The following is a 21,879-nucleotide window of genomic DNA, read 5'->3' as shown; positions in this document are numbered from 1 at the left end:
TTAAGCTCCCTTAGCAAATTTTGCATGTCATGTGTGGTGAGAATATTGCATTCATCTCTTGTATACTTATGTTATCTAGAAATTGCTCCATTAGTATTTTAAAACTAATTTTGATTGTATTTGGTTGGAGAAATGATCTTTGGCCAACCTTGGGATTTTGAAATCCACTCTAGCCTATAAAGCCTACCTATGTATAATTATAGTCCCTAGTACCCACTTTGATCCTTTAAACCTTTCTTTGGTAAGATCATTACAAATCGTTAACCCTTCTGTTTATCCCTCTTTTGAATTGTACTCTCCTTAAACTTAGAAATATAATTTGAGGATAAAAGCCTAAGTTGGGGGTGGTAAGAATCGATGGAAGTAAGTTTAGGGTCATGAAGTATTAGTGAAATGCCAAATGTGCCTAAGTGTTGAAAATGAATGTTAGAAAAGGGAAGGATCCCATAAAAGAATGACTTGCACAAAAATGCAAGAACATGAAAGTAAAAGGAAAGTGGGGAACAAAGGAAGCAAAAGATACGCATGAACAAATAAAGAAAATATAAAAAAGTGACCCTTAGTCGAAAGGATGAGAGTTGTAAAGTGTGATGTAGACATTCAAGGTAGGGTGTCACCAAGTTCCCTAAATGATATCCTACCCTAGCCTAAACTTACATTACAAGCTTAGAAAGTCCTTTAAGATCTCCGACCATTTACTTTCTTTGGAGTGGTTTTTGAAAATTAGGGCAAGCCTATGGCATGACACTGGTTGTATTGAGACTTCTTTTGTGAGGGAAGAGTTTTGCACTTAAAATTCCTTATAACATATTTGGTAGCTTAGTGTGTAAAAATTCTTTTTCTTGTGAGGATTGCATGTAAACAAGTTGAGGTGAGTGATATTTTTGTCACTTCCTGAGAAATGAGTCAAATGGAGTATAGCTAAATTATGGTCAAGAGGAAACCACCTCTAGAGTATTAGCCTTTGTTGCTTGATTGATCTTTAAAGTCTAATGAATTCTTTGAGTATTGCCTTTTATAATGAGGGATGTTGTGAAATTAGTCTAGCACATGTGCAATGAGCTACTCGTGGTTATGATTCAAGTTTAAGTCATTATGGCCATTAAGGCATGAAATTTGGGCGTAAATAATTGTGTCTCACGGTAAAAGGTAGTGTTGCTTGAGGACAAGGAAATTCTTTAAGTTGGCGGTGTTGATGAGTAGCCATTTTACCACTTATTTGCAGTCATTATTAATGAACATTACCTTATTTTGAATGTGTAAACGAGATGTATTCGTGGTTAGATACACTCATATCCACTCTTTGCAGGCATGTAGTTGAAGAGATCAAGAGATGTGGATCAAAACATAAAATGATGAGAATAGAGCAGGAAATGTGAAGCTAAAGGCTTGGAGCAGAAACTGGCCTCAGGTATCGTGGTCACGGTCTGCTAACCGCGATCATGGCATTTAAGCAAAAGCCATCCACCATGGTCGTGGAACTTAATAGCAGCCATGAAGTCGCGATCGCAGCCAGACATATACGATCGCGAATTATTAGAAAAGGTCAACCCAAGGGCAAATATGTAATCGCACAAGCTGATCCCAATTTGAAAAAAAAGAATCAAACCCTATCCTAATGAACCATTCATTCCTTCACATCCCTTCTTCCCCAATTTTCTAGGTTTTAGTTTGAGAATTTGTAGCCTTCATTTCAGAAGAAGAAATTATTGTGTAAAATTTTGGTGAAGAACACATTGGGGACTTTATAAGTGGAAGATTTGCTCACTTCCATTGTTGATATTGTGGGAGAGCCAAGTTTGAAGTAACATTCACTTAGATCGTCTACAAATTTGATTAAATAGAGATTATGGGTATATCTATGCTTGTTTATTTTATGTGTAGCTAAATATCCCTCTTGGGGTTATGTGTAAATAGGGTTTAAAGTGTGTGTGTTGTTATTGTTAGCATCTATTTGGTAGCTCATATTTATAGGTTCTATTATTACTATGCTATTTTGGTTGGGATTTGATGTGTGAAAGCTCAAAATACCCATATGGGTTTTATGAGTGAAAGCTCCAAGATCTAGAAAGTTCAATACCATCTTTGAAAAAAGGGTTTTGGGTGAACTTTAGGAATCCATATCATCCTTAAAAAAAGGATATAGGGACTAAAGCAATGATAGACAATTATGTGCATAGTTTGCTAAATTTTCACTATCTTAGACATACGGGTGAATGTGGGGTTAACTATGCCATGGGTGTCATCCTAGAAATAGGGATGCCTTGATTGAGGTTGTGGTTTCTAATTGTTGAACAGACCTATTAGGTATTCAAAAGAATTAGTGGGTGAACATTTGGTGTTTTGTTGAAAGGCTAACATCAAAACCTATAACCAAGCCTACCCATATTTAAATTATTGAAGTGATGTTGATAATTAGCTCCCACATGTCACTCCCTTAGTAACGCATAATTCCAAGATCTGTGCATAATTTTTAAAACTTTAATTATTCGTAACCCCGGATTTATACTTGAAAATCCCAAAAAAAAAATATTAGTGTAGGAACTCACCCCCCCTATTTTATATTTTTGTACCATTTGTTTGTAGTTAACTTGTACCTATTATTTAAAATTGATTTAATTACCACTTACATTATTCCTCATGGATTCAACCCTGACTCCAAAGTTGGATAAATATATTGATGACGATCGCCTTACAGTTAATTGCCGTGTAAGTTGAGTGTTATCAGATAACTTTGAGTCTGATAGGATGGATGCAGATAGTACCTACCATTAGAAATACTACAAATGAACTGGAAACTTCTACATATGTTAGTGAAACTAACTTGATACCTAGGCCTATTTTCATTGCCCCTTTGGGCCTCACAATGCATCTTGTCCATCACTCGAGTGTGATCTAAAAACACAGCAAAATACCTACACGTAGCAACCAAACTCTAAGTGGATACGCAAAAAGGAAGTCTCAAACCTTTGACAAAGCAACAGACTTTGTAATACTCATGTAATAGAGGTAATAAGTTTCCATGGGTTAACAAGCTTTTATTAGTAGTTTGTGAAACCTTTTAGTTCAATTGCTAATTCTTTTATCGAATTGATCAAAATATATGTACCTTTTGTATAGGATGATTACAAAGAAAATTCCTTTCAAGAATTTTAATCAATTTTTAGTTTGTCACCCTTATTTCAACTACCTAATTTTGAAAAACCTTTGAGATTAATGTGATGGTTCATGTTTTGGTATAGGTACTCAACTTATGAGAAAGATTTGTATGCACTTGTGGGGGTGTTTTCTCACTAGCAATACTAATTATGGCATAAAGAGGTCCTAATAAGGATTGACCATGAGCCCTTGAAAAAGATTAAGGAAAAATACAAATTGAACAATCAATATTCTAATGGGTTGATTTTATTGAAACCTTTCCATATGTGATTAATTAAAATCAAGGCAATGAGAATGCGGTAGCGGATGCTCAATCAAGAAAGTATATATTGGTCAATGTTTTAACTTTTTGGATGATGGCATTCGTGTGCTTGAAGATATTCTATTCTATGAATTCCAATTTTAAAGAGGCTTTTGAAAGTCTAAATCAAGGGAAGAGGGTTGATAGGTTTTAATTAGTTGATGGTTTTGTGTTCAAGGAATTTGAAGATTTGTGTACCCATGTTCTCATGGAAAAATTTGTTCATCAAGAAGGCTCATAGTGGTGGTTTGATGGTGGACTTTAGGGTACCCAAGAAACTTTACCTTATTATGGAGAAATTTTGTTGGCCCAGGATGAAGCATGATATGGACAGATTGGTGGACAATGCCTAGATTCCAAGCTAGCCAAATCCATGATTCGGCCTCAAGGTAAGTATACTTTTTTTCCTACTCCTAGTGGACCATGGATAGGAATTTCTATATTTGGTATTATCCCTTCTTAGGACTAACAGAGGACATAATAGCATATTTATGGTAGTGGATAAATTTCAAAAATGACTCATTTTATTCTGCCATATGTTTGATGATGATGCATCTCATGTTGCATCCTTATTTGTCATTAGTGTACTTAAATTGCATAGAATCTCTCAAAATATTGTGATTGATAGGGATTCCAAATTTCTTAGCTATTTCTAGAAGAGTCTATGGGGTTCATTGGTACCAAGCTAATGTTCTCTACTTTTTTGCCACCCACAAATTGATGGGCATATTGCAGTAGTCAATGGGACTCTTTGAAGCATGCTTATATGTATGATTAGGGAAACCCTAACTTCTTGGGAAGACTATTTAACCTTGACTGAGTTTGTATATAATCGGTTTTTTCACTATTCTATTAGATTGTCCCCATTTGAAGTATTTTATAGTGTTAAGCCTTTGTTTCCATTAACCATGACTCCTCTATCTAGCTATGTTTTTGTAAGTTTAGATGCCAATTTAAGGAAAAGGTAGATGAAAAACATTTATTCCAAGGTCAAAGAGGCCATTGCCAAGAAAAATTCAAAGGTGGCCAAATGAAAGAATCATGGCAGAAAAGAAGCAATATTCAATCTGGATGATTGGGTAAGGGTCCATTTCTGCAAACAAAGGTTCCCACAAATATGAATAGGAAAGCTAAGTCTAAGGGTACAAGGGATTTTCAAAGTGATCAAGCGGAACAATGATAATGCCAACATGATTGACTTTCCAAGTAAGTATAATGATTATAATGTTTTCATTGTTAGTGATCTATCTCGTTGTTTTGTTTGCAAACCTTTGGATTTTAAGACAATTCCTCTTCAAGAATGTGAGGATGTTAATAGCATGGAAGGCACGTGTCTTTAAAGGCCCTTCACACGTATTCAAGCATGGGAACTCCATGATGTACAATTAATTCTCATGCAAATGGGAGCTTGGAAGAAAGTTGAAGAATTTCAATGTAAAGCTTAAAATGTGTTAATAGTTCATGGGAATGAATTAATACAAATAAAGGGCCCATTTGTGCAAGTGGCTACCTTTTGAATTCAAGAATTCACAAAGAATACAACAAAACAAGGTCATCATCTTATTAAAAGAAATATTATAAAAAGCCAGTGTCTTATTTATTTCCTTTGTACAAATAAGATCTCTTTTATTTTGAAAGGTAGATTATGTTGAATATTGAAACTTTAAACTTGTAGTTTCTTCTTACAAAATTCCCTTAAAGAAATTAGTGAGTAATTTATGAGTGGCTAGTGGGTAGTTATTATTGATGAAATCTTGGAATTGTAGGTGAAGTTCTTGGTTTTATTAATCAATGGTTGCTCATTTGTGGTTTCTTAGCCTCCTTTGATTTCTTAAACTAGGGTTTTTGTTTGACTTGTTGAAATAAATTGAGAGGTGGATATTTTAGCCCCTTATTACCCATAATTTCAATAGCTTAGGTATTAACCCACATATATATTTTCTTTATTTACTTATTTGTATTATGATTCTTATTAGGTAGTAACTCAACCAGTTATGACTATCAATGAGCAGAAGATGTTGGGTTAATTTTGAGATTTACTCCACCTAGGTTTACAAGGGCCCCAATCGAGGGTGTATTTAGGCTTTGAATAGTTGTAAGGAGAGCCTCCATAATTTGGGACTAGTAGAGTTGCATGGTGTGAACTACACTACTTTTTAGTTAGATCAGGTATCCAAATAGTGGTGGAGAGGTAATAAAGATTCTAGGATAGCTAGATCTATCTTTATTACATGGAGTTAGTTTTTCGAGATTTTCTCAAAAGAAAACATATGCCTCACAGCCTATATAAGCATCTGAGAGATAATCTATCAGCTTGCAGGAGGGTTCCATAATGGTTGTTGAGTACGATGGGAGGTTTCATGAGATAGCCTTACATGCTACTATGATCTTACCAATCGAATATGGGAGGATTTAGTATTTTTCCATAGGGATGAAATTTCCTCTTCACATGGCCAGTCAAAGCCTATTTGCTGGTGGTAGGTCTTTTATGGACATTTACAATTATGCTCAAACTATGAAGGAGATACACTACGAAGACAAAGAGGTGGCAATAAGAGGTCGAATCAATAGGTCAGTTACAATAGGAGCTATAGTAGCTCATTATTCAAAGGTAGAGGTTTTTTAGGGTAGGTATGCATCAGTATTATCAACACCAAGGTTAGTATAGTATTTCCATTCATGGTACTTTAGATTGTTGGCTGCGATCAATCCTATTATAGTGACTATAGTGGTCAAAATAATGGCCAATCATCAACGAATACATGGTTAGGGTCTTCACACTGAGGAGGTCAGTATATGTCAGCCAGAACTTCCAGATAGAGTAAAGTACTAAGGGCATGTGATAATTGTGCGTTCATTAGACATTTCTTTAAAGAGTGCCTCGAGTGTAGGATGGTTGAGGTGATAGTATAGAGTGTTTAGTAGAACAGGTCAGTGCCTCCCCCAACTAGAAGTGGTGTACATAGTAAATGGGTGGTCACCATGGTTTTAGAGAAGGTCCTCAAGAAAGTAGGATAGGTGGTCGGTCAATCGCCTAATCTAAAGACAAATGGGGCCACTTGTATATTATACCTGGTTGGCTAGAGGTAGAGTCTTTGGATATTGTTATTAAAGGTATGATTTTAGTATTTCATCAGCCCACTATTACTTTATTTGATCTGGGATCCACATATTCATATATTTTTGCTATTCATTGCAGTTAATGTTTTTTTGGGAGCCTTTATTTGTGCTTTATGTGTATATACTTTGATGTGTAATTCTTTTGTAGTGAATTAGATTTATAGATTATGTGTTATGATTATTTGAGAGTATGATACTCAGGCTGATTTTATTGTGCTAGATATGGTGGATTTTGATATAATTCTAGTCATAAATTGGTTATCCCCCAACCTTGTGGTCCTTAGATTTTATTGCCAATACCATTACCCTAATCATGCCTAGCATACCCCTCATCATTTGTCAGGTTTATTTTAGGAACTCACTAACAGAGATTATTTCTTATATTTGCTCAGAGGATTGATAGCAAAGGGCTCGGAGTCATATTTTGTCTATGTGATATAAGTGCAGAGAGACCTTAGCTTAATTTTGTTCCTATTGGTTATAAGTTTACAGATATTTCCCTACCAATATACCTATCCTTCCTCTTAAGTGTGATTTTGAGTTTGCTATTGACCTTAAGCTAGGCACCCAACCTATTTCTCAGGAACTTAACATATAGCTCCTGCTGATCTTAAAGAAATTAATTCTCAGCTTGAGGATCTTCTAGGTAATGTTTCATCAGTTGAGTGTATTGCCTGGGTATGCTCCTATTCTATTTGTGAAAAAATGGTTTTACGCATGTGTATTCGACTATAGGCAACTGAATTATTTAACATTGAAGAATAAATATCATATGCCTCATATAGATGATTTTTTTTACCTGCTTTAGGGTGTGAAAATATCTTCTAAGATTGATTTGAGATCCAGATACCATCAACTGAGGATTAAGGTGGAGGAGTCCCTAAGATAATATGTAGGACTCTTTATGGCCATTAAGAGAACTTGCTGATGTCTATTAGGTTAACAATTCCCCAACAACATTTATGGACTTGATGAATAGTGTTTTCAGACCCTGTTTGGACTCTTTTTTAATCACTTTCATTAATGATAGTCTTCTTTATTCAAGGAGTAGGGAGGATCAGGAGCTGTATTTGAGGACTATGTTCTACACTTTGAGAGATCATAGGCTTTTTACAAAATTCTCAAAGTTTGATTTTTTGTTAGAGTGTATGATGTTCCTAAGACACATAGTATCTACTGATAGGATTATGGTGGACTCGATGAATGTTAAGTCTATTTGTGATTGGGTATATTTCTGACTAAGGCTCTCAGTTTTATTAGCTTAGCAGGCTACTATAGATGTTTCTCTGAGAGATTTGCTACTATTGCAGTGTCTATGACTAGATTGACTAGGAAGAAGGTTCTATTTTTATGTCCAATGAGTCTGAGAGCTTTCTGAAGCTCAAGAACTTGCTCACTTCAGTTACTAGTTCGACTCTTCCAGTTAAGGAAGATTGTTATTCTTTTTGTGGTGGTTTAGGGTGAGTTCTAATGCAGCAAGGCAGAGTTATTACTTATGCATTAAGGCAGCTAAAGGTCACGGGTGCAACTACTCCACTCATGATTTGGAGTTGGCAATAGTAGTTTTCACGCTTAATATTTGGAAGCATTATTTGTATGTTGTTTGTTCTAAGATATTTATTGACCATTAGTATTTAGGATAATATGACTTAAAGAGAGATTAATTCAAGATTGCACAGATATATTGAGTCACTAAAGGATTATGATGGTCTGAGTTTAGTTTGATAGAGAAGATTTGGGGCCAATATTTTTGGTTAGTAGGTTTTTTGGCATTCATGATCTACTGCTTGGAGGTGAGTCCATGTAATGATCCTTCGGTTCATTTTTTGAATTTTTGCTCATTTTTTTCAATTTCGAACATTCCTATAGCTTACTCAAGTCATTTATGACTTGTTAGGACTGACAGTTTGGTTATCAAGTTATTTGTTTGGCATTTAGAGCCAATTCCCTATTATAAAGTCTTTGTTGGTTCAAATTGGATATTAAGAAAGAACTTCAGTTAAAAGACCTCGTATATAAATTCTGATAATTCCAACAGCTCTGGAACGTCGATTAAGCTAAGAGAACCCTTGGTCTGGGTCCCAAGCCTCGCGAAATCATTTCGGACTATTAATTGAAATTTATGAAAACTGAAGAGTGGGTATGGGACCTAATTTTCTTTCAAACAACCTCAAATGCAAATTTTGAAAGATCCATTGAGTCATGAACATCAAATTTTATAGGGTAGCACAGTTCATTTGTATATACGGGATCCAAAATAAATTCTGAGAGGTTGGCGGAGACTTGGAAAATCCTAAGTTTTATCTAGAGTTGGTGCATTAGTTAAGCTCCCCATGGGTCTCTTAAGCATCATGTTAGTCACTTAAGATACCTAGATAAACCCAGCTTTAATGCTTAACTGATGGTCGCTTCCACGGCCAATGTTCGCTTTAGAGATATTGGTATAATAACCAGATGTCTCTAAAGCGATACTAGGAGCTTAAGCGGTGGTCGCTTAAGTGCCACAGTGTCCCCTTAATCAACACCTGTGGACCTGGGAAGGATATAAATACCCTACATAGCTCGATTTTTATCATTTTGCATTTATTCTCTAGAATATTGAATCCTAAAAATAAGGAAAACTTGGGAGAATCATTTTTGGGTGATGTTGGAGCTTGGGTGAAGTTAATTTACGTATTTCTTCTTCAAATTTATGGTAATCTTCCATCTATTTTTGGATTAAATCCTTCATCTTTTTCTAAAATCCCTAAAATATTTGTTTGTTCATTATGGAATTATCAGAGGTCAAAATTCACCCATTTTTAGGGTAAATATTCCTTGAGCATAGAGGAACGTTGTGTTGGTTTTAAATGTGTTATTCCATAAATAGGCCCCACATAGAATTTTTACAAGATTTTGGACCCAAAACACAAAACTAAAATATGGTTATCATTGTTCTTATTTTGATAAGTAGATTGTGATTTTGATTGTGTGTCATCTTGTCGAAGCTTCAAAGAAGGGGAAATCGTTGGTTTAGCTAATTCTTTGGTCTTTTCTTTTGTGTCCAGGTAGGCTAGGCTTACCCTCTCTATAAATTGAGTTGCTTCATAGTATAATTATGATATTATGCTAGCTTCCACAAACTTTGGGATGGGAATTAGGTGTTGGAAGTATGATTGTAAATATTTGGGGTTAGTTAGACCGTTTTGGTTATCTTGAGACCATAATTTAGGCATAATTGAGTTAGTTGCTCTTGTTTTAGGTAGAATTTAAGTCTTAGGACTAACCAAGACTTATTTAACATCTATATGTGAATTTAGATACCATAGCCTAGTCTATGTTTGGGGATTTGAAGTAGGACTCTCAGGCCCGCTTTAGGCCAAGACGAGAGCTAGTCTTGGTAGACCTTTATATACTTATTATACACTTCTAAATGCTTTACATGACTTGAGAAGATTATATATTTAACAGTCATGATGGTTTGATAGTGGTATTTGATGCTAATTATGGTAAACCTCGATAGTATATTGATAATAAATTAAGTTCCATTTTAAGTGCGATAACTAATTATGATATCAATGATATGAGTTTCGGTTCAAGTTCAGTGATTGATTACGATATTGATGATATGAGTTTTGCTTCATGTTCAATAATTAATGAAAAAAGTGATGATACTATTGAGTTCCGATTTGAGTACATCATTATGAGTTATTTATTATATGATATGATACGATGGACTTTTAGTTATGGCATGGTATCTTAGAAACTTTTTGTTATTTTGTTATTTTGTTATTTAATTTTCTTAATTGTACCCTCCAGGCTTATGGGGGCCTATGTTGGGTTATTTATTTTTCCACACTTATTAGCTTATGAGGGCTAGTTTAGTAGTTATAATTATGTGATATTTATGTCTTTATTCTTGATTTATTTATTTATTTATTTATTTATTTGTGTACAATGATGTTGGAGTTTATTTCTAGGTTTGCCTTTTTACCTTGACTTAGCTTATTTATCTCACATTTTATCATATTTATATCATTATTTAGCTCAGTCGACTGATGATTCCTACTAAGTACCCATGGTTTTATTACTTATATGACACTTTTATACCTATTTGTTGCAGATCCAAGTACTAGTATCTACCACAGACGTAAAGATCATGCTGAGTAATATTTCAAAGATAGGGTGAGATCTCGGAGTTGGAGTTGCCCCTTTTTCTTCCATTATCTATGTCTAATTTTTCATATTTCAAAACATATTATATTTGACTACTTCATAACTTATGATTTATTCATAGTAGCATTTGTACCAACACTACTTGGTCATGGGATTTTTGTTTATGCTTTATCTATCTTTTAGACAAAATTTGTTGTGTTGTTAATATTGCAAGCCCTGTATTTTTTGGTACAAGAGCAAATGTCCAGTATAGTATCACGGATAGGAATGATGACATCTGTTTATTATCTTCAATAGGCTATAGAAAATTTTTTGGTTTTACTCTTCGCAGATGTCCAGGACACGTGATTCCACTACACTAGATGAGGATCATTAGACAGGGCCTAAGGATCCTGTCACTATACATGAACAACCAAGAGGTTGGGATAGCCTGGTAATCTAACCCCAGCTGGGTACTAGGATAGGGACCTTTCTATGACCCTATTCCTTCTCTCGAGCTAGACATTCTTTCACTCCAGCCATAGGTGGACCAATGACTAGCCCAGGCTCCATTAGGGTTTATTTTCTCCTTAGTTCTTAGGGATACTTTGGTTTAGCTTTTGGTATTGGTTGGTGTACACCGTCTGATGGTGCATAGTCTATAGATTAAAGTGGTATTGAGGTCAGGGTGCAGCCTATTTCTACGGTTCTAAAAGATAAGGTCCTCCTACATCGGCAGTTACCCAACCGGTAGTTGCTCAACCAGTGGAATCATTACCTAATCTGTCTCTTGAGGATTTAAATATGCTGGGTAGATTTCTGAGATTGGCTTTGCCTAGGTTTTCTGGTGCACCAGGAAAGAATTCTTATGAGTTTCTAACTGCTTGGAGGATACGCTCTGTAATTAAAGCCCTGTTGAGACTCATTATGCGAATTACACTACTTTTAAGTTAGATTTGGCAACTCGACATTTGTGGAGAGGTCATCTTGATTGCAGGCCATCTAGATTACCTCCATTGACATGGACTCAATTCTCCAATATCTTTTTGGAGAAGTGTAACGCCCCAAGTCTGTACCTCGGATGCTACACCATGCTTATGACCCCAAAGGACCACAAGCTAACCCATGACTGATATCTACTGTGAGCACTAAATAATGTACTGTAGTAAATACAAAAAATAGGTTGAAATGCCATAAGGTTTAAAATTTGTAAATAGTGATAAAGTGTATCAACTAAATAATAATCTATAAGACTGAACACTGTCTGGTAACAAGTCTTAAAAGACTCTAACTGAACTGTCTGAAAGTGGAGTTGATGGGACAATCCCCCAACTAACCCCAGATACTGAGATATTGAAACTACTGAAAAACTGAAATAAAAGAATATCCTTGAATGATGAGGACTCAATGTTAATCTATTGGTACTGGTTGAATCTGAATCTATCTATGCGCGGTCGGGAACCTGAGCGTCCAAACCTATGATATAAGACATCATAGAGCGAAAAAAGAGTATGTGACAGTACATGGAATATACTGGTATGCTAGATAGGGTAAGGCTAAATTCAAGGGTTCATATGCATGAACAATAACTGATTGCATGATATAGAGTAACTGAAAATGAGAGTACCAGGATAACTGATACTACTGTAAATATTGAGTGTGCACTCATGTGCATATAGATAAATACTGTGACTAAGCTTGTCTAAAGCTAAGTCCTGGATTATGATACTGAGTAACTGGTATCTAAAGTTACTGATAACTGATTTACTGATACTGGTTGATTGTAACTGATAGATCAAATTTTGTAGAACTAAATTGAGTTCTATTCTGAAGACTGAAGCTAAGACTGTGGTAGGTAATCATCTAACCAATATGCCCAAAATAAGATAAGATAACTGAGTTGGGGTCTAACCTATGACCCCAGTAGGAAGGCTGTCAGTACCATGCCATGGGTAAGTACAAGCTGAGAGTTACCCTAATCTGGTAGGTACTCTAATGAGAATGGTGGAACCCTTAACTGACAAGTTAAAACACCTCATCATCCCTCACCTGGTAGGTTTGATATCTCAACCTATGCTTGCTATGTAGTTTTGGAATGTAAGGATTACTTCTAGATGTCACACCCTCTACCGGCAGGTGAGCCCTCATCCTTGGGTTCACTCGGTGACGAATCCTACTCCCAACTGAAAGACACTTAACTGAGTATACCGAATAGGACTGAATTAATACTGAGTTTACTGAGTTATCCTAAATTCTATAACTGACTAAGAGTACTACTGATCGTGACATGACTGAGATTCTGTAACTGGCACTGGATCTAGGTAAAAAGCTAAATTGTTGGGTATTAAATACCCCCAGGACTCGATAGCATGAAAAGTAAAGCATAGCATAATCTTGAATAACATGACATTGTTCACTTGTTCATAATTCAACCATAGAGACTTATTATCAAACACTTGTAAGGAATCTACTTACTCATGAAGGGGTAACACATGCTATCAGGTTATAATGGCACTAGTTCATTCACATAGGCATTTTATCAAACATGTGGGGAGCATGCTTAGGTTATACAACAATCAATGCACATAGTTCTCATAGCTTTATCAATCAACTTATAAATTAAAGGGCTCATCAAGAGAATCATGTAATTCAACACATATAATGATTAATTTCATGAAAGCTTGTAATTTAATCATGAACAAAAATCCAACAATAATATGAACATGAATTCAATTCAATTCAAGCATGAAATTTCATTATTCAATAATTTTGTAGTTTGAAAGAGGATTCATGGACTCTATGGGTGGAAGGGACCCATAGATGAACACCTAACATACCTTAGAATGTTAGTTTTTGAAGGTTCTTGGAGAAATTCTTGTGCTTTGTTCTTGAATTTTGAAACTAGAGTTTCTTGCTTTTGAGAGAGAATAATGTACGGAAAATTGAGTGAATAATCATATATTTTGGTCCTTTAGGGATTGATTTTGTGTTTAAGGCTAATCTGGGTCATGGGAAAATTCTAATTTTCCCTTAGGATTTAAAATCCCACAACTGGAACGTCGATTAAGGCCTCACCACGATGCAGTGAATGGGTCATCGCTATATCGACTATGACTCAGTGGAATCATGGTGACACTCTGGATCGTGACAATTGTTGATTTGGGGTTCGCTGCTATATAATGCAATCGCAGTGACCCTCTAGAAATTGACAAATTCTGAAATGGCATTCATCATGACACGATGGAGTACTTATCGCAATACTCACTGCGATGTGGCCTAATCACGATGAGCCACTATTTTTACATAAACTGTCCTAACTCTTCGCCTGGGTATTGGATTTGGATGAATTTTATATTATTGGAAAGCTGACTGAATTTCCTACACATTGACAGGCTCTAAGTGGAAAAATATTAGGTATTTCAAAAATTTTATATAGGACAACTCACCTTCTTAGAGATAAGTTAATCTCTAGGAATATGGGGTATTACAATATCTCCCCTTGGGAACATTCGTCCTCGAATGAGACTAATTAAGCTGAGAAACACTAATAGACTAAGCTAACACATTGAACATGCATAACTGAGACATGACTACATGACTAGACTACTAACAATTGAGTTCTTATACTAAACATGCATATATGATGCAAGGAATACATAACCGAAGCTACTTGTAAGCTGAAATTTTTGCACTATACATGCAAATCTGATGCATGAGTAAATGTCTGAACTGATTCATGAATGCATAACTGAATATGCAATGGTAAAGAATACCAAGTTTATAATTGTAACTTAACATGGAACTGAGTAAAGCTAAGAAAGAATGTTACCTTAAGCTAAATCTGAGTTTGCGGAGAAGAGGTGAGGATACTTGGTCCACATAACTATTTCTGCTTCCTAAGTAGCTCCCTCAACAGACTGATTCTACTGAAGAACTTTGACTAAGGGAACTTATTTGTTCCTTAGTCTACGAATCTGATGATCGAGGATCTAGACTAGAACCTCTTTGAAAGAAAGATCATTCTGGATATTTAGGTCCTCTAAAGGAACTATAACTGGTGAGTCACCAATGTATTTCTTTAGCTAGGAGACATGGAATACTGGATGTACTAAATTTAGATCTGAAGGCAACTTGAGCTCATAAGATACATTTCCGAAATGGCTAAGAACTCTGTAAGGACCAACATATAAGGGATTGAGCTTTCCCTTCTTGCCAAAACTATTTACTCCTTTCATGGGAGAAATTTTCAAGTACATAAAATTACTGATCTCAAACTCGAGATCCTTTCTCCTCACATCTGCATAGGATTTCTGTTGGCTCTGGGCAACCCTAAGTCTTTCTCTGATTAGCTGAACCTTCTCTAAGGCATTGAATACTAAGTTAGGCGTTACAATTGTGGCCTCACGTACCTCAAACCAACCAATTGGAGATCCACATCTCCTACCATAGAGGGCTTCAAATGAAGCCATCTGAATATTAGAATAATAGCAGTTATTATATGTGAATTCGATCAAAGAAAAATGGTCATCCCAACTACCCTTAAAATCAACAATGCATGATCTCAACATATCTTCCAAAGTCTGAATTATCCTTTCTTATTACCCATCTGTCTAAAGGTGAAAGGTTGTACTGTGATAAACTTAGGTACAAAGACCCTTTTGGAATGCTTTCCAAAAATGAGAGGTAAACTGGGTACCTCTGTTTGAGATAATAGATACTGACACTCCATGTAACCTGACCAACTCTCTGATATAGAGTTTGGCATAGTCCTCAGTTAAATATGAGGAATGAACTGGCAAGAAATAAGCTGATTTGGTTATCCTGTCTATGATAACCAATATAGAATTATGTTGATGACCAGTACAAGGCAACCCCATCACAACGTCTATGTTTACTTCTTCCTATTTCCATGTGGGAATACTGAAATGGACCCACAACGCTTTTGGTGCTCAATCTTAACTTGCTGACATATAGAGCACTTAGCTACAAACTCTGCAATATCTCTATTCATCCCACTTCACCAATAGATCTCCCGCAAATCGCGGTACATCTTATTGGCCCCTGGATAAATAGAATAACGTGTACTATGTGCTTCTGCAAGAATTTGTTTCCTCAAGTAGTCTATACCTAGCACACATAGCCAACCCTAGCAACGCAATACTCCATCTCCCCCTTGGGAGAAAATCTCTATTTTTTAATCGCTGACTAACTATTTCAACTTTACTAGACTGGGATCTCTATCCTATTTTTCCTTCACCTTGGAAACTAGAGAGAATTCGGAACTACTCTGAACCCACACACTACCTTCTGCTGGTTCAACTAAGCGAACACCTATTCACATAAGCAAATGAACTTCCTGAGCTAACTTTTTCTTACCATCCTCAACATGAGTAACACTACCCATAGACTGTCTACTGAAAGCATCAGCCACTACATTGGCTTTGCCAGGATGATACAGAACACTCATTTTATAATTCTTTAATAACTCTAACCACCTTCTCTGATGCAAATTCAAATCTTTCTGAGAAAAGACATACTGTAGGCTCTTATGATCTATGAACATATCAACATGCACCCCATACAAATAGTGCCTCCAAATCTTTAAGGCGAATACTACAGTTACTTACTCAAGATCATGGGTAGGGTAATTCTTCTTATAAGGTTTAAGTTTTCTAAATGCGTAGGTTATGATCTTACCTCTCTGCAGGAGGAAACAACCCAAATGTACTCTGGATTTATCACAGTACACAACAAACCCATCTGAACTATCTGGCAGAGTCAAAACTAAGGCTGAGGTGAGTCGAGTCTTCAACTCCTGAAAACTCTTCTCGCAGGAATATGACCATTAAAAATTAACTTTCTTCTAAGTTAATCTAGATATGGGGGATTCAATAGATGGAAACCCTTCAATAAACCAATAGTAATAGCCAGCTAAATCTAAGAAATTCTTGATATCTGGTAGAGAAATAGGTCTAGGTTACTTTCTCACCGCTTCAATCTTTTGACGATCATCTCTAATGCCATCATCGAAAATAATATGACCAAGGAACGCTACTGACCTTAGCCAAAATTTGCACTTACTAAATTTGGCAAACAACTGATGAGTTCTGAGAGTCTGAAATACGATTCTGAGGTAGTCTGCGTAATCATTCTCACTACGAGAATAGACAAGAATGTCATCGATAAAGACCATAACAAAAATGTCCAAGTTGTTCTTAAACACTTGGTTCATCAAGTCCATAAAGGCTGCTGGGTCATTGGTAATACCAAAAGACATAACTAGAAACTTGAAGTGACCATACCGGTTCAAAAACCTATTTTTGGAATGTCACATTCTCTAACTCTAAGCTGATGATAGCCTGATCTGAGGCCTATTTTAGAAAAATAAATGGCACGCTGAAGTTGGTCAAACAGGTAATTAATTCTAGGTAGTGGGTACTTATTCTTGACTGTAACTTTGTTCAATTGATGGTAGTCTATACATATTCTAGGAGAACCATATTTCTTATGCACGAATAAGACTGGTGCACTCCGTGGGGAAATACTGGGTCTGATAAGCCTTTTGTCTAAAAGGTCCTTTAACTGCTCTTTTAACTCTTTGTGTTCTGTTGGAGCCATTCTATATGGCAGAATAGCTATAGGCTGAGTATCTGGAAGAAGGTCTATTCTAAAGTCTGTTTCCCTAATGGGAGGAACTTTAGGAAGATATTTGGAAAACACATCTGATAATTCATTTACTACTAGAATTGACTCAAGACTGGGAGTTTCTGAGTTAGTCTTTGACTAGCACAAGATGATAGATACATCCCTTGGATACCATTTTTCTCGCTCTAAGGTATAAAATCAACTGACCCTTAAGCGTTGTTATACTACCCCTCCATTCAAGGACTGGTTCATTTGAAAATTAAAAATGAACTATTCTATTTCTATAATCAACTGAGGTATAACATGAATTGACCCAATCTATGCTAAGAATGACATCAAAATCTATCATCTCTAATTCTATTAAGTCTGCTGAAGTGACTTTCTAAGACATCATAATCAGACAGTTCCTATATACCCATTGGGCTACGATTGGCTGACCCACTGGGGTAAAGACTGAGAAAGGTTCTGTTAAGATTTTTGGCTTGACTTTGAAGTCGACTGCTATGTAGGGAATTACAAAAGACAAAGAATCTCTTGGATCTAACAAGGTATAAACATGTAAATTGAAGATCTATAATATACCAGTGACCACACCAAGAGAATTTTCTTGATCTTATCTTTACTGAAGTGCATAGAGCCTGTTTAGGCGTTGCCCACTGTTTATAGTAACACAATGATCATTGTTAAACAGTTGCATGAACTGAATAAGTAGTAGATTGTGATATACCTGTATGCCAAGTGTGTGTGAGATGTTACTTAGTTCCCTCTGTATGCTGAAGCCAAAACTTTCCCGATTAGTCTTACCTAGGTTAAAGGATAAGGGTTAGGAAAGGATCATAGGCCGTTTTGATATTAGCTCACTTTAGCCTAAATGACCTTCCCTAGGTGTATAATATTCTTTGATCCCTGTTTTGAGCCTGATTAGCCTATTTATTTTTATGACTCCTGTCACCTTCCCATTTAGATCACAATGAACCTATTTTGGCCCTGGTCCTCCTTGGACACTGTGTACCTTGACTTAAGCAAATGGCCTAAGTTGAGGGTGGTTATCATAGGGGCGCATGATACAGAATGAGTATGAAGAAAGGTAGCATAAAAGAAAAGTATAAAAAGCTGGGTACGAAGGAAGAGAGTAAGAAAAAGAAAAATTATGAAAAAGAATAAATGATTGTGGAAAAGACCGCACCCATCATAAATAAGTGTGATCAAGAAAAAAGAACAGTAGAAAAGGCTAATGAGTGAAATCTCAAAAAGTTAGTGTAGTGTCAAGGGGGCTTAGTCACTTTATATACCATCGAGTATCATACCAGCCCCTAACCTACATTACAAGCCTAAGAGAAAACCTATAGTGATCCTAGCTGACCTATTTGAAGATCTGGGTAATAAAAATAAGGGCAAGCCTATGGTACCTGGCATACATTGGTTGGAACTTCATTCTGAGAGTGAGTGTTTTGATTGTCCCCATGGTTATATATATAATTACTGATATGAGATAAGGGGGATTTCTTTGCTGTGAGGGCACACCAAATGTGTTGCTAGTTGCTAACTTGTTTGGAGAATATAATACTAGTCTATGCATGGTTGTTATAGCTGAATTAATGTTGTATCTTGATTTCTGTGTGTTGCATTGTTGTTCTTCAATAATATACACAGTTGTTCTTGAATTGACTGACCTTGGAGATGGTGAAAGTGTTTTGAGATGATATGGATGATTGACTGCCAAATGTGCTTTGTATTCTCTTAGTTGTGCTGAGTTTCTTGAGAACAAGCAATTGTTTTAAGTTGAGGGAGTTGTTGTGTGAGCTAATGCTAACACATTTGAGGCTTTTAAATAAGAATAATTTCAAAGTCTTAAGCAACTTTTGTCGTTTTTAATTGTTATATATTTGATTTTGCGGAAGAAGCTAATATGTTAGAGAACCAACAAGAAAGGAAGCAAATGAGCTGAAATCTAAAGTAAATAGAGGCAAAGTGTGGCTGACGACATTTGTGATAAGTTGTCAGCCCTGTGATAAGCTATCAAATTCATCATCATCCATAGACAGAAAATTGGTTTAAGTTGAAATCTATGATGACATTTTGTGATAGGTCGTCAAGGAGCTGATAAGCCGTCAAGAATGTCGTCAGCTTAAGGCAACACATAAGAACTGAAGCAGAGACTTGATGACATTTGTGATAAGTTGTCAAGGAGTTGATAGGGTGTCAACGTTTATCATCAGTATTTGGCAGCAAGTGTCCAAAGCAAAGAGGAAGCTGACGACATTTGTGATAAGTTGTCAGCCTCCTGATAGGCCATCACAAATGGCGTCACCTAATCCAAAGAATTTTTGAATTTTATTATTTTGTTTTCATAATTAGGGTGAACTATTTAAAGCCTTGTTTAGGGTTTTCTTAAGAGTTATGAACCTTGAGTTTTGAGACACGATACTTTGATATTTTCTCTCTCTAACTTCTTAGCTTGAAAAAGCAATTACTTTGTACAGAATTTAATCATTATTTTAGGATTTCTGTTGTGATCTAATCTGAGATTCACTAGTTATTATTCATCTTGTGGTAAGTTTATCTTGCAAATTATTAATTCATCTAGTTGCTTCGATCATTACATCATGCGTGGATAAATTCCTTTAACCTAAAATATAGGATCTAGGATTAGGTCTTGATAAGGTGCTAAGTGTTCAGGATTCGAAAGGTGGTAGGATTTCTTGATAATTCTGATGTTTTAATTATTGTCTGTTGGTTGTAAACGATAGATAACACCTGCTTTGATTTGCTTGATAAGAAATCAAATATAGTGGGAAGTGAATTATCAATAGGGACTTGGAAACACTAAACTACCATTTAATAATCAGCGTTGTAACAAGGTTGGTTAACCTAAGGTAAAATCTGGGTAGTGAATATAAATTCCCTAAGTCTGAGAGGATTAGGTAATTAAATGCTTAAGTAGGTCGGGAGACATTTAAGCATAACTTTGATAAAGATAACTTGTTGTCCTAACTACCGTGAGAATCTTAAACCATTAGTAGCATCTGTCAAGTACCGAAATCCTTAGTGAACATAATTCTGGTTTTTTCATAAACTCTTGATTACAAACTGATTAAAGTGATTAACAATTACTTGTTCGACTAAAAAACCCCTATTTCAGGAAATATCCAGCTATCAATTGATTAAATTACAAATGACTTAAGTTTACACCATATTCCCTGTGGGATTCGACCCCAACCTAGTTGGGTTATGTATTGACAACAATCGCTTACATTCTCATTAGACAAGTATAGTTTGATCGTTATCATAGCCCATGCCAAAATCACATCAATATCCACCATGTCAAGAATAATAAGATCAGCATGAGTATCAACATCTTTAATAGTCACAATATATGATCTAAAAACCTGATCCACTACTAAAAATTCACCCATAGGAGTAGATACACGTAATGGCATAGATAATAAATCCCAAGACAACTCTAACTATGGAATATAATAAGCAAATATATAAGAAAAAGTGGGTCCTGAATCAAATAAAGCAAGGGCCTATTGATGGCACACCAAAGTATACCTATGACAACGGCTTTCAAAGGCTCATCCTCGGTTTTAGCAGGTATGACATATAACTAACCATGTCCGCCACTTGGTTTAACTCCTGATAAATCTCCTATCCTACTTTCCTGATAACCTCTTCGAACACCTTAGGAACCACCTCTATAACCATGTAAACCACCTCTAGCTGAGGGATAAACTGATTTAATAGAGGGAACACTCTAAGCTGAAACAACAATTGCCCTAAGACTAGGGCACTCTCGTGAATAATGACCACGACCCCCACAACCATAATATGTCACTTGAGCTAAACCACAATCAGAAGATCCAGTTGACCTAGAATAGCCACCTCAACTAGGATAATAGAAGATGAGCTCTTTGAAGAATGACCATTGTCCTGATCAGGCCGATTATTAATACAAGACTGTCCTTTGTAAGTAATCTGGAGCACTACCTGAATAGGCCTACTAGGCTAAGTTTAAGGCTGATATGGCTGACGTGGAGGGTACCTACCCTAAAAACCACTACCTTTGAACAAGGAGATACTACGACTCCCATTAAAACCACCCTGATATCTAGGACTCTTATTTCTACCCCATTGGGCCTTGCATTTATCTCTTTCATCACTAAGGCATGATCAAAAACCTCAACAAAAGACCTACCCTCAATAACCAAACTCTGAGTAGACATACAAAGAAGAATTCTCAACCCTCTAACAAAGCAACTAACCCTTTCATACTCAGTACCCAAAATAGAAGTAGCATGCCTAGCCATCTCATGAAAATAATCCTCATACTCCACAACTATCGTGGAGCCCTACTCCAATCTCAAAAATTAATCTCTCAAGTGATCCTTAAGGCTGTGGGGTATGTACTTCTCCAAGAAAAGCTCGAAGAACTAAGTCCATGTCAAAGAAGAATATCCAGCAGTCCTAGAATAAGGATAACCCCTTTACCAATATCGAGTATCCAAGTCCAACAGAAG

The sequence above is a fragment of the Capsicum annuum genome, chromosome 7 (genome assembly GCF_002878395.1).
Source record: "Capsicum annuum cultivar UCD-10X-F1 chromosome 7, UCD10Xv1.1, whole genome shotgun sequence".
NCBI classification, from domain to species: Eukaryota; Viridiplantae; Streptophyta; class Magnoliopsida; order Solanales; family Solanaceae; genus Capsicum; species Capsicum annuum.
The sequence above is the reverse complement of the archived record's forward strand: the minus strand, read 5'-3'. Positions refer to the sequence as shown.